The sequence below is a fragment of the Choloepus didactylus genome, chromosome 2 (assembly GCF_015220235.1).
Source record: "Choloepus didactylus isolate mChoDid1 chromosome 2, mChoDid1.pri, whole genome shotgun sequence".
NCBI classification, from domain to species: domain Eukaryota; kingdom Metazoa; phylum Chordata; class Mammalia; order Pilosa; family Megalonychidae; genus Choloepus; species Choloepus didactylus.
The window spans coordinates 115685684-115695357 of NC_051308.1; the positions used below are offsets into that span (position 1 = coordinate 115685684).

The following is a 9674-nucleotide window of genomic DNA, read 5'->3' on the forward strand; positions in this document are numbered from 1 at the left end:
AATAAGGGAGCTTGTTAGAAATTCTGAATCTCCAGCCCTGCTCAGAATCTGCATTTTAATAAGCCTACCAGGTGATTTGCTTGTACACTAAAATTTAAGAAGCACTGCAGGAAAGGCAGGTTTGAACTGCAAATTTTTTATAGGGCAGGTCCTCAATAATTAGGAAGTCAAACTTTGGCTTTCTGTTTTAAGGCCTGAAGATGAACTCTTGTCAGAAGTGATCAGGCCCTGACATGAATTACTCACATTTTTAAAACTTACAAATTATTATGGTAGATATTTTATTGCCAGTTTATTAATATAAAATGATAAATAAGTGGTACACCAATTGGAATACGTATTTTGGTGTACTCAGCACATTCTTTCCTGCAATCCATTGTGGTACATGGGTTACCAACTACAGCTACATTTTACTTAATAACTCACCATGAGAAGTCATAGCACAGGGGCTAAAACCTTGGAATGCCAAATGATCAGTGCATCCTTACCTGTAAACAGACTTAAGGGAAATTAGATCATAATCTGAAGGTTGTTGAGTGTTTCAGAATCAGAACAAGAGAAATTATTGGGGATTGAAAACTCAAAGGCTTTCAGGCACCCTACCAGTAATGTAAAGGGGCAAAGTAGGGCAGGTAAAGCATGTCTAACCTTCAAGAGGCAGTCGCTACTTAGCTCCAGCTAATTTGTGTCCTGTGTGATACCTGTTGCCAGATCTTCCAGTTTTTCCAAGTAAAGTTAAAAATCCATGTGTTGTTGTTGTTTTTTTCTTAATGAAAGCTCCTGAGTTTTAAGTGATGGCAACTAATTCGAACATTTTGTAAATTCTGCAATACTCATTAAATCAATTCACCTTCTAGGAATTAAATTATATAACTTAGAAATTATATACCTTTGAATTTGCGTATCTTTGAAATGGTATAAATGCTAAGTTATCTTTTGCAACATTATTTGAAATAGCAAAATATTTGGAAACAACATAAATTTCCATCAGCAGGGGTTGGTTAAACAAATTATGGCATACCCAAACAATGGAAAACTTATTATTTATGTTAAAAAAAAAAGGCTAAGGAAGCTCTTTGTGTACCAATGTAAAATGATCTTCAAGATATATTATTAAATGAGAAAAGCAAGGTGCAAATCATGGTATATACCATGCTACTATACATATTTTTTCTTACATATATTTATCAATGGAAGGGTAAGAAATTACTGTTAAGAAATTAATGGTGGTTGCTTCTTAAGAGGAAAAATGAGAGGCTGGGGACAGAGGTGAGAGGGAGAACTTTCACTGTACACCATTTTGTACCTTTCAAATTTTGGAACATGAAAATCGATAGCCCATTAGAAATATTACATTAAAAATAATGGACTGGGGCAAGATGGGATAGAGAGTTGTGGAATTTAGTTAGTCCTCTAGAGCAACTAGTAAATAACTAGGAACAGCTCGTAAATAATCTGGAACAACTGTTGGGAGATATCTGTGAATGGACACATATCGTACACCAGCCTGGAATGGGTGGAATGGCTGAGATCGCAGCACAGAATTGTAAGTAAAGCTCCCCAAATTCCGAGCTGGCACCCCTCCCCCATGGGCATGTCAGGCTGAGCTGAAACACTCCCATGTGGAAAAAAGAAACAGGTTACAGGCAAAGTAACTCAACCCAAGCTCCAACTGTGGTTTTGATCAACAAATTTTGGCAACTGAATACGAGCTACAAGCACAGAAAATCCTGGACCAAGCAGGAAAGGAAACTGAGGTTCCTAACAGCAGAGAGGAGGCAGGGTTGACAGAAAAAGAAATACATAAATAAATGAAAACAGAGGCTTTTGGAGAAGCTGAGCTCAGAATACTGGAAAATGTCTGTGTCCCAAGAAAAGGGCACAGAGAACTGGGTACCATCACCAGTTGACCAGCAAAACTGAGGGGCTGGGGACTGGCTCTGAAAGGGGCTTTCTCCCTTTTTCCCTTTTTTTTTTTCTCTTACTCTAAGTAGCTCATTAGAGAAAGCCTCAGGAATTTTCAATTGTCAGTGTTGACTCAGGCAAGGGTGGAGTTCACTAAGTCAGAGAGACATAGGAGGAATTCAAGTGTAGAAGATAACTCCCCAAAGGCTGTATCTTCCCTAAGGAAATGGGGGGCAGTGCCCAGCTCAAGTGGCTGCCCTCCCTCAGAGAACTCAGATCCCACGGCCTGGGGAAAAAAATACAAACAAAAACGAAAACTAGAAACAAAGTAAACTTGGCTACTGACACCCTCAGCTGCTGGCCAGGACAGGGTCTACTGAGAATTAAAGAGACCACACCTCTTTACACCAGTGGGGAACTGTGGGCTGACAAGCACCACCTGCTGGGCAGGATAGGAGAAGCACAGAGTCTAGAGGCCTCATGGGAAAGTCTCTCAATATTCTAGGACTTGCCCTCAGGGAAACCTAATACTGAATAGAGCCTCCTCCCGAGACCCGAGCCTGTCTGGTGTGAGAAAATCTAATTGGGGTAATGAAGGAAACCAGATGCCTAGACGACAAAAAATTACAAATCACACTAGGAAAAAAAAAGCTATGGTCCAGTCAAGGGAACAAAGTTACACTTCAACTGAGATACAGGAATTGAAACAACTAATTAAAGATCTTCAAACAAATATGTTAAATTAATTCAAAACTCAGGTCAATGAGTTGAGGGAAGATATGGCCAACGAGATGAAGGATATAAAGAAGACATTGGGTGAACATGAGGAAGAACAGGGAAGTTTGAAAAAACAATTGGCAGAACTTATGGGAATGAAAGGCACAACACAAGAGATGAAAAACACAAAGGAGAGAACCTAAGATGGCGGCTAGGTGAGACAGGGCAAAAAACCACATCCGTGAAAAATACTAGATAAAAACCAGAGAGTGACCCAGAATATTGGTATCAGTGATGCTCCAGCTGGACGAGGTCTGCTAGTACCACAGGGGCCGTATACTTGGTGAAACCGGGAGTCTGCATTCTGAAACGAATGAGTAAGCTGGCTGGAAGACCTGCAGCCATGCTGCGGTGTGGGGAAGCCAGGGGTTGGCGTTTGGAGACCAACTGGTTCTTTTTTAAAAAAAGGGAAAAACCCAGGAGCGGCTACAGTTGTGATAATGGGAACCACGCAGTAAAACACAGCATGAGAGGGCTGAGCCAGCCTCTCGGTGTCTGGCCTGGAGGATAGCCCACTGCAGATACCCTCAGGGACAGGGGAGTGGAGGGGAGAGCCGGAAGCAGAAAGAAACCCTGTGGCTTGCAGTTGGCTCCCCGGAGGGCTGGATAAACTCCTGCCCGGGGCCGTGCCCACAGCCCAGAGCCCTGCCAGTTGTCCCGGAGCTGGGAAGGAGGAACTGTGTGTGTGGGGGAGGGGTTGAGATCCCCCGTTTGGCCATCTTTGCATCAGGCTGAGAGTGCCCCTGCACGGCCCGGTGGCCCGGGGCTTCCCTTGAGGGATGGTGCGCACTGGTGACATAACATAGCATTACCTCAGCAGAGGTCCTGGAAGATCACAGCTGAGAAAGGGGGCCTGCTTCGAAAACCCAGGGACGTTATGCCCAGTCCGGTGGTTTGTGGGTCAGCGAGAGAGAGGGTCTGGGGCTGAAATGAAATGAAGGCTTAGACTCTTGCAGCAGCCTTGAATCTCCGGGAACCTGGGGGGTTTGAATATTAAAGCTGCCCTTCCTCCCTGGCCACCTGGACACACACCCCACATTCAGGGCAGTCGGCTCCAGCAACACACCCAAACTGAGCTCACCATCTGAACCCCACAAGAATCATTTCCCCACACACCACGGGGACAAGGTGAAGAACTGACTTGAGGTGTATAGGTGACTCGCAGACACTACCTGCTGGTCAGTTAGAGAAAGTGTATGCCACCAACTTGTAGTTCTGAAAAATTAGATTGGTATCTTTTTTTTTACCACTTGAAAGAACCCTATCAAGCAGAGCAAATGCCAAGAAGCCAAAAACAACAGAAAATCTTAATGCATATGATAAAACCAGACGATATGGAGGGCCCAATTCCAAACTCCCAAATCAAGATATCAGAAGAGACACAGTACTTGGCACAATTAATCAAAGAACTACAATTGAGGGATGAAAAAATGGCAAAGGATTTAAAGGACATAAGGAAGACCATGGCTCAGGATATAAGTGACATAAAGAAGACCCTAGAAGAGCATAAAGAAGACATTGCAAGAGTAAATAAAAAAATAGAAGATCTTATGGAAATAAAAGAAACTGTTGGCCAAATTAAAAACACTCTGGTTACTCACCATACAAGATTAGAGGAAGTTGAACAACGTCTCAGTGTCCTAGAAGTCCACAGAACAGAAAATGAAAGAACAAAAGAAAGAATGGAGAAAAAAATTGAAAAAATTGAAATGGATCTCAGGTATATGATAGATAAAATAAAACATCCAAACTTAAGACTCATTGGTGTCCCAGAAGGGGAAGAGAAGGGTAAAGGTCTAGAAAGAGTATTCAAAGAAATTGTTGGGGAAAAATTCTCCAACCTTCTACACAATAGAAATACACAAAGTATAAATGCCCAGCAAACTCCAAATAGAATAAATCCAAATAAACCCACTCCGAGACATATTCTGATCAGACTCTCAAATACTGAAGTGAAGGAGCAAGTTCTGAAAGCAGCAAGAGAAAAGCAATTCACCACATGCAAAGGAAACAATGTAAGACTAAGTTGCGACTACTCAGCGGCCACTGTGGAGGCAAGAAGGCAGTGGTATGACATATTTAAAATTCTGAGAGAGAAAAATTTCCAACCAAGAATACTTTATCCAGCAAAACTCTCCTTCAAATTTGAGGGAGAGCTTAAATTTTTCACAGACAAACAAATGCTGAGAGAGTTTGCCAATTAAAGTCCTGCCCTACTTCAGATACTAAAGGGAGCCCTACCAACAGAGAAACAAAGGAAGGAGAAAGAGATATAGAGAATTTAACAGACCATGTATAGAACCTTACATCCCAAATCACCAGGACACTCATTTTTCTCTAGTGATCACGGATCTTTCTTCAGAAGGGACCATACGCTGGGACATAAAACAAGCTTCAAGAAATTAAAAAAAAAAAATTTGAATATACTCAAAGCACATTCTCCAACCACAGTGGAATACAAATAGAAGTCAATAATTTTTGAATTGTAACTCCACTATTTACTTCCTACATGATGTAAAATACACAGTCTCTAATGACAAATCAGTGGTTTTGAACTCAATGTAAAATATGTAACTTTAGACAACTATATAAAGGTGGGGGAATGGAGGAGTATAGGAACATAGTTTATGTGCCCTATTGAAGTGAAGGGGTATCAAAGAAAAACAAGATTGATATGGATTTAAGAGGTTAATTTTAAGCCCCACGGTAAACACAAAGAAATTATCAGAGAATATGACCATAGAGATGAAAAATAGAGTATGGGTTAAGAGAAATGGGGGAAGGGGCAATGGGGAGTTAAGAAATGAGTGTAGGGTTGCTGTTTGAGGTAAAGGGAAATTACTAGTAATGGATGGTGGGAAAGACCATTACAACATTCTAAATGTGATTAATCCCACTAATGGAATGCTAGGGAGGGGGTGGAATGGGAAGATTTAGGCTGTATATATGTTTCCACAATTGAAAAAAAATAAAAAAATAAAAAAGACAGTCTAAATAGATGACAATTGAATGGCAAGGATGAACCTGGATGGGATCTGAGGATGGAGGACAGGAGGCTCAAAGGGACACAGTTGAGACATAAGGAAAAGGAAATATAGAATGTAAGCTTTGTATCATTGTTGAATCTCTTGTACTTCTTAGCTGCACTTAATGGGGTTGCCTAAAAGAATGTTCTTGTTCATGGGAAGTGTATATGTGAATTATAGTGTTCAAGGATGTGTGCAGCTAGCTCTCATATGTTCAGAAGACAGAGCAATAGATGATAGATGATAGATAGGGAGGGAGGGAGGGAAAGAAATAGTGATGTGACAGCATGTTAAAGTTGGTGGATTGGGGTATCGGGGGAGGGGTGTCAGGGTATGCTGGAGTTCTGTGTATGGGGTTTGTATTATTTTTGCAACTGTTCCTATAACTATGAATTTATTTCAAAATAAAAACAAACAAACAAAAAAACACAATGGAGACATAAATGGTAGATTTGCAGAGGCAGAAGAAAATATTCATGAACTGGAAAACAGGACATCTGAAATTCTACACACAAAAGAACAGACAGGGAAAAGAATGGAAGAATATGAGCAATGTCTCGGGGAAATGAATGACAACATGAAGCACATGAATGTATGTGTCACAGTGTCCCAGAAGAAGAGAAAGGAAAAGGGGCAGAAGCAACAATAGAGGAAATAATCAATGAAAATTTCCCAGCTCTTATGAAAGACATAAAATTACAGATCCAAGAGGCACAGGGTACCCAAAAAGAATAGATCTGAATAGACCTGTACTAAGACATTTAATAATCGTATTATCAAATGTCAAAGACAAAGAGAATTCTGGAAGCAGCAAGAGAAAAGCAATCCATTACATACAAGGGAAGCTTAATAAGACTCTGTGTGGATTTGCCAGTAGAAACCATGGAGAAGAGAAGGCTGTGGTATGACATATTCAAGTTACTGAAAGACAAAATCCACCAACCAAGAATTTTATATCTGTCAAAACTGTCCTTCAAATATGAAGTAGATTTTAAAATATTCTCAGACAAACAAAAAATGAGAGAGTTTGTGAACAAGATACCTGCACTACAGGAAATACTAAAGGGAGCACTACAGACAGAGAGGAAAAGACAGGAGAGAGAGGTTTGGAGCATAATTTTGGGTGATGGTAGTACAACAGTGTAATTACACTGAACAAAGATGATGTGTGGTTTAAAGAAGGTTTGGGACATGTGGGACACCAGAAGGCAAGATAGAAGATAAAGACTGGGATTGTGTAACTTAGTGAAACCTAGAGCGGTCAATGATTGTGATAAAATGTACAAATATGATTTACATGAGGGAGAACAAAAGAATGTCAACTTTGCAAGGTGTTTAAAAGGGGGTTGTGTCCTTTTGGCCAGAACTGCCATCTTGCAGTAATTCACGAAAACGACGAACACAAAGGAAAAGAGGAGAGGCACCTGCTATATGTTTTCTAGGCCTTTTAGAAAACATGGAATTGTTCTTTTGGCCATGTATACATGAATCTACAAGAAAGGCAATATTGTAGACATCAAGGGAATGGGCACTGTTCAAAAAGGAATTCCTCTCACAAATGTTGCCATGGCAAAACTGGAAGAGTCTACAATGTTACCCAGCATGCTGTTGGTATTGTTGTAAACAAACAAGTGAAGGGCAAGATTTTTGCCAAGAGAATTAATGTACGTATTGAGCATATTAAGCACTCTAAGAGCAGAGATAGTTTCTTGAAGCGTGTGAAGGAAAATGATCAGAAAAATAGGAAGCCAAAGAGAAGTGTACCTGGGTTCAGCTGAAGAGCCAGCCTGCTGCACCCAGAGAAGCACACTTTGTGAGAACCCTAGGAAAGGAGCCTGAGCTACTAGAGCCTATTCCCTATGAATTCATGGCATAAAAGGTGTAAAACAGAAGTAAAAGACTTGTGGATTGTAAAAATTAAAAAAAAGGGGGGGGTGATATTGGGGGAAAAATACAATTCATGCAAACTAGAGTCTGTAGTAAACAATAACATTGTGATATGCTTCCTTTATTTGTAACAAAGACAATATACCAAAGCTAAATGCCTGTAAGAGGGGGATTAAGGGAAAGGTATGGGATCCTTGGCATTGGTGTTGTCTGACTTTTTTATTTTATTTTAATTTTGTCTTCTCTTTTGTTGCTTTTTAGTTTTCATTTTTTCTTTTTCTTTTATCTTTGTACTTTTTTCACCTCTTCCTCTTTCTTTGTGGAAGAAATGGAAATGTCTTTATATATATAATGGTGGTGAATGCATATCTATGTGATTATACAGGGAACCATTGATTGTTTACTCAGGATGGAATGTATGATGTGTGAACAAAGCCATCTAAAAAATAAACACAGGGAGCAAGTGCTGGAGAAAATGTGGAGAAAGTGTTGTATCTAACCACTGTCAGTGGGGAATTAGAATGGTGCCCATCTGGAGGACAGGGTGGTGGTTCCACATGAAGCTAAGCATGGGGTTGCCATATGGTCCTGCAACCCGGTTATTTGGTATTTACTTGGAAGATCTGAAGAGAGGGACAAAAATGGACATTTGCACAGTTGGGTTTAGGGTGTCAGTATTCATGACTTGCAGTGGATGGAGGTGGCCTAAGGGTACATCAGACTGATGAATGGAATGGCTAACTGTGGTGTATGCATACAATGGAGTATTGAGCTGCTACAAGGAGGAGTGAGCTTGTGAGGTGAATGGACATCGAGGGCAGTATGTTGGGTGAAATAAACCAGAAATGAAAAGAAATAACATTATAATGACTCACTAATATGGACTAACTATAATGTGCAAACTCTGAGACCTGAGCCTGAGAGCATAGGTTATCAGGGGAAGACTTATGGTAAAAGTTCCTGGAGTGTAAGCTCTTAAAGCAGTTACATCTATTCCTGAGTTGTAATGGTTATTTCTAAATTCTGAGATGCTGAACTTTTTGGTGTAACCTGGTTGGTCCCTGGAACTTTGGGTATCTGTGTGACACCTGAGACTCAGAGCCAGAGTATGGCTGCTGTGAATGTTACCTTGCTGTATGTTACCTCATACAGCAAATGTTAAGGAGTCTGAAAAAAAAATCACACTTTCGATTAGAGATTTGAACAAAATGGACTTGGTTAGGACTAAGGTAAATCAGACTGAAGGGTACAGAACAAAATTGGCAGTGTTTTAAAAACTTCAACTTATGTGTGAGACCAAAGGAAGAGATGCTTATTAGGTGTAAAATCTGTATTGTTTGTAACACACTATATGATTAACTTGTATGGTCAATTTATTCAAACAACATAATTACATGGAATGTTAAATAGGGAATGAAATCTGGTTGGTTTGTACAGGCTAATGGGAAGCCCCAATACATCCCAAAGTAATTTGGGCAGAGAATAAAAATGTATTTGCAAAATCCCCTTGAGGGACTAGGGGAAAATGTGGAAACATTAAGCTTCCCCACCTGGGGAATTGATAATATTCTCACAAGCATTCAAGATTGCCTATTTGGAGGGCTGAGCCCTCGATCTTGGGGCTTGCCCTTATGAAGTTTGTTGCTGTAGAAAAGAGGCTAAGCCTACTTAAAATAGTGCCTAAGAGTCACCTGCACAGAACCTCTTTTGTTGCTCAGATGTGGCCTCTCTAAGCCAACTCTTCAAGTAAACTCACTGCCCTCCCCTCTATGTATGACATGACTCCCACGGCGAAGGTTGCCCTGGCAATGTGGGACATGACTCCTGGGGATGAGCCTGGACCCAGCATTGTAGGATTGAGCAAGACTTCTTGGACCGAAAGGGGAAGACAAATGAAACAAAATAAAGTTTCAGTGGCTGAGAAATCTGAAAGAGTCGAGAGGACATTCTTATGCGTTATATAGATATCCCTTTTTAATTTTTAGTGTATTGGAATAGCTGGAGGGAAATGCCTGAAACTGTTGGACTGCAACCCAGTAGCCTTTATTTTTTTAAGCATATTTTTATTGTGGAGTGTAA

General features: G+C 40.4%; 1 pseudogene; it reads left to right on the forward strand.

Annotated features, from left to right (window-relative positions):
* The first annotated feature begins 7091 nt into the window (after positions 1-7091).
* Positions 7092-7584, forward strand: LOC119513061 (annotated as a pseudogene).
* Positions 7585-9674: the final 2090 nt, after the last annotated feature.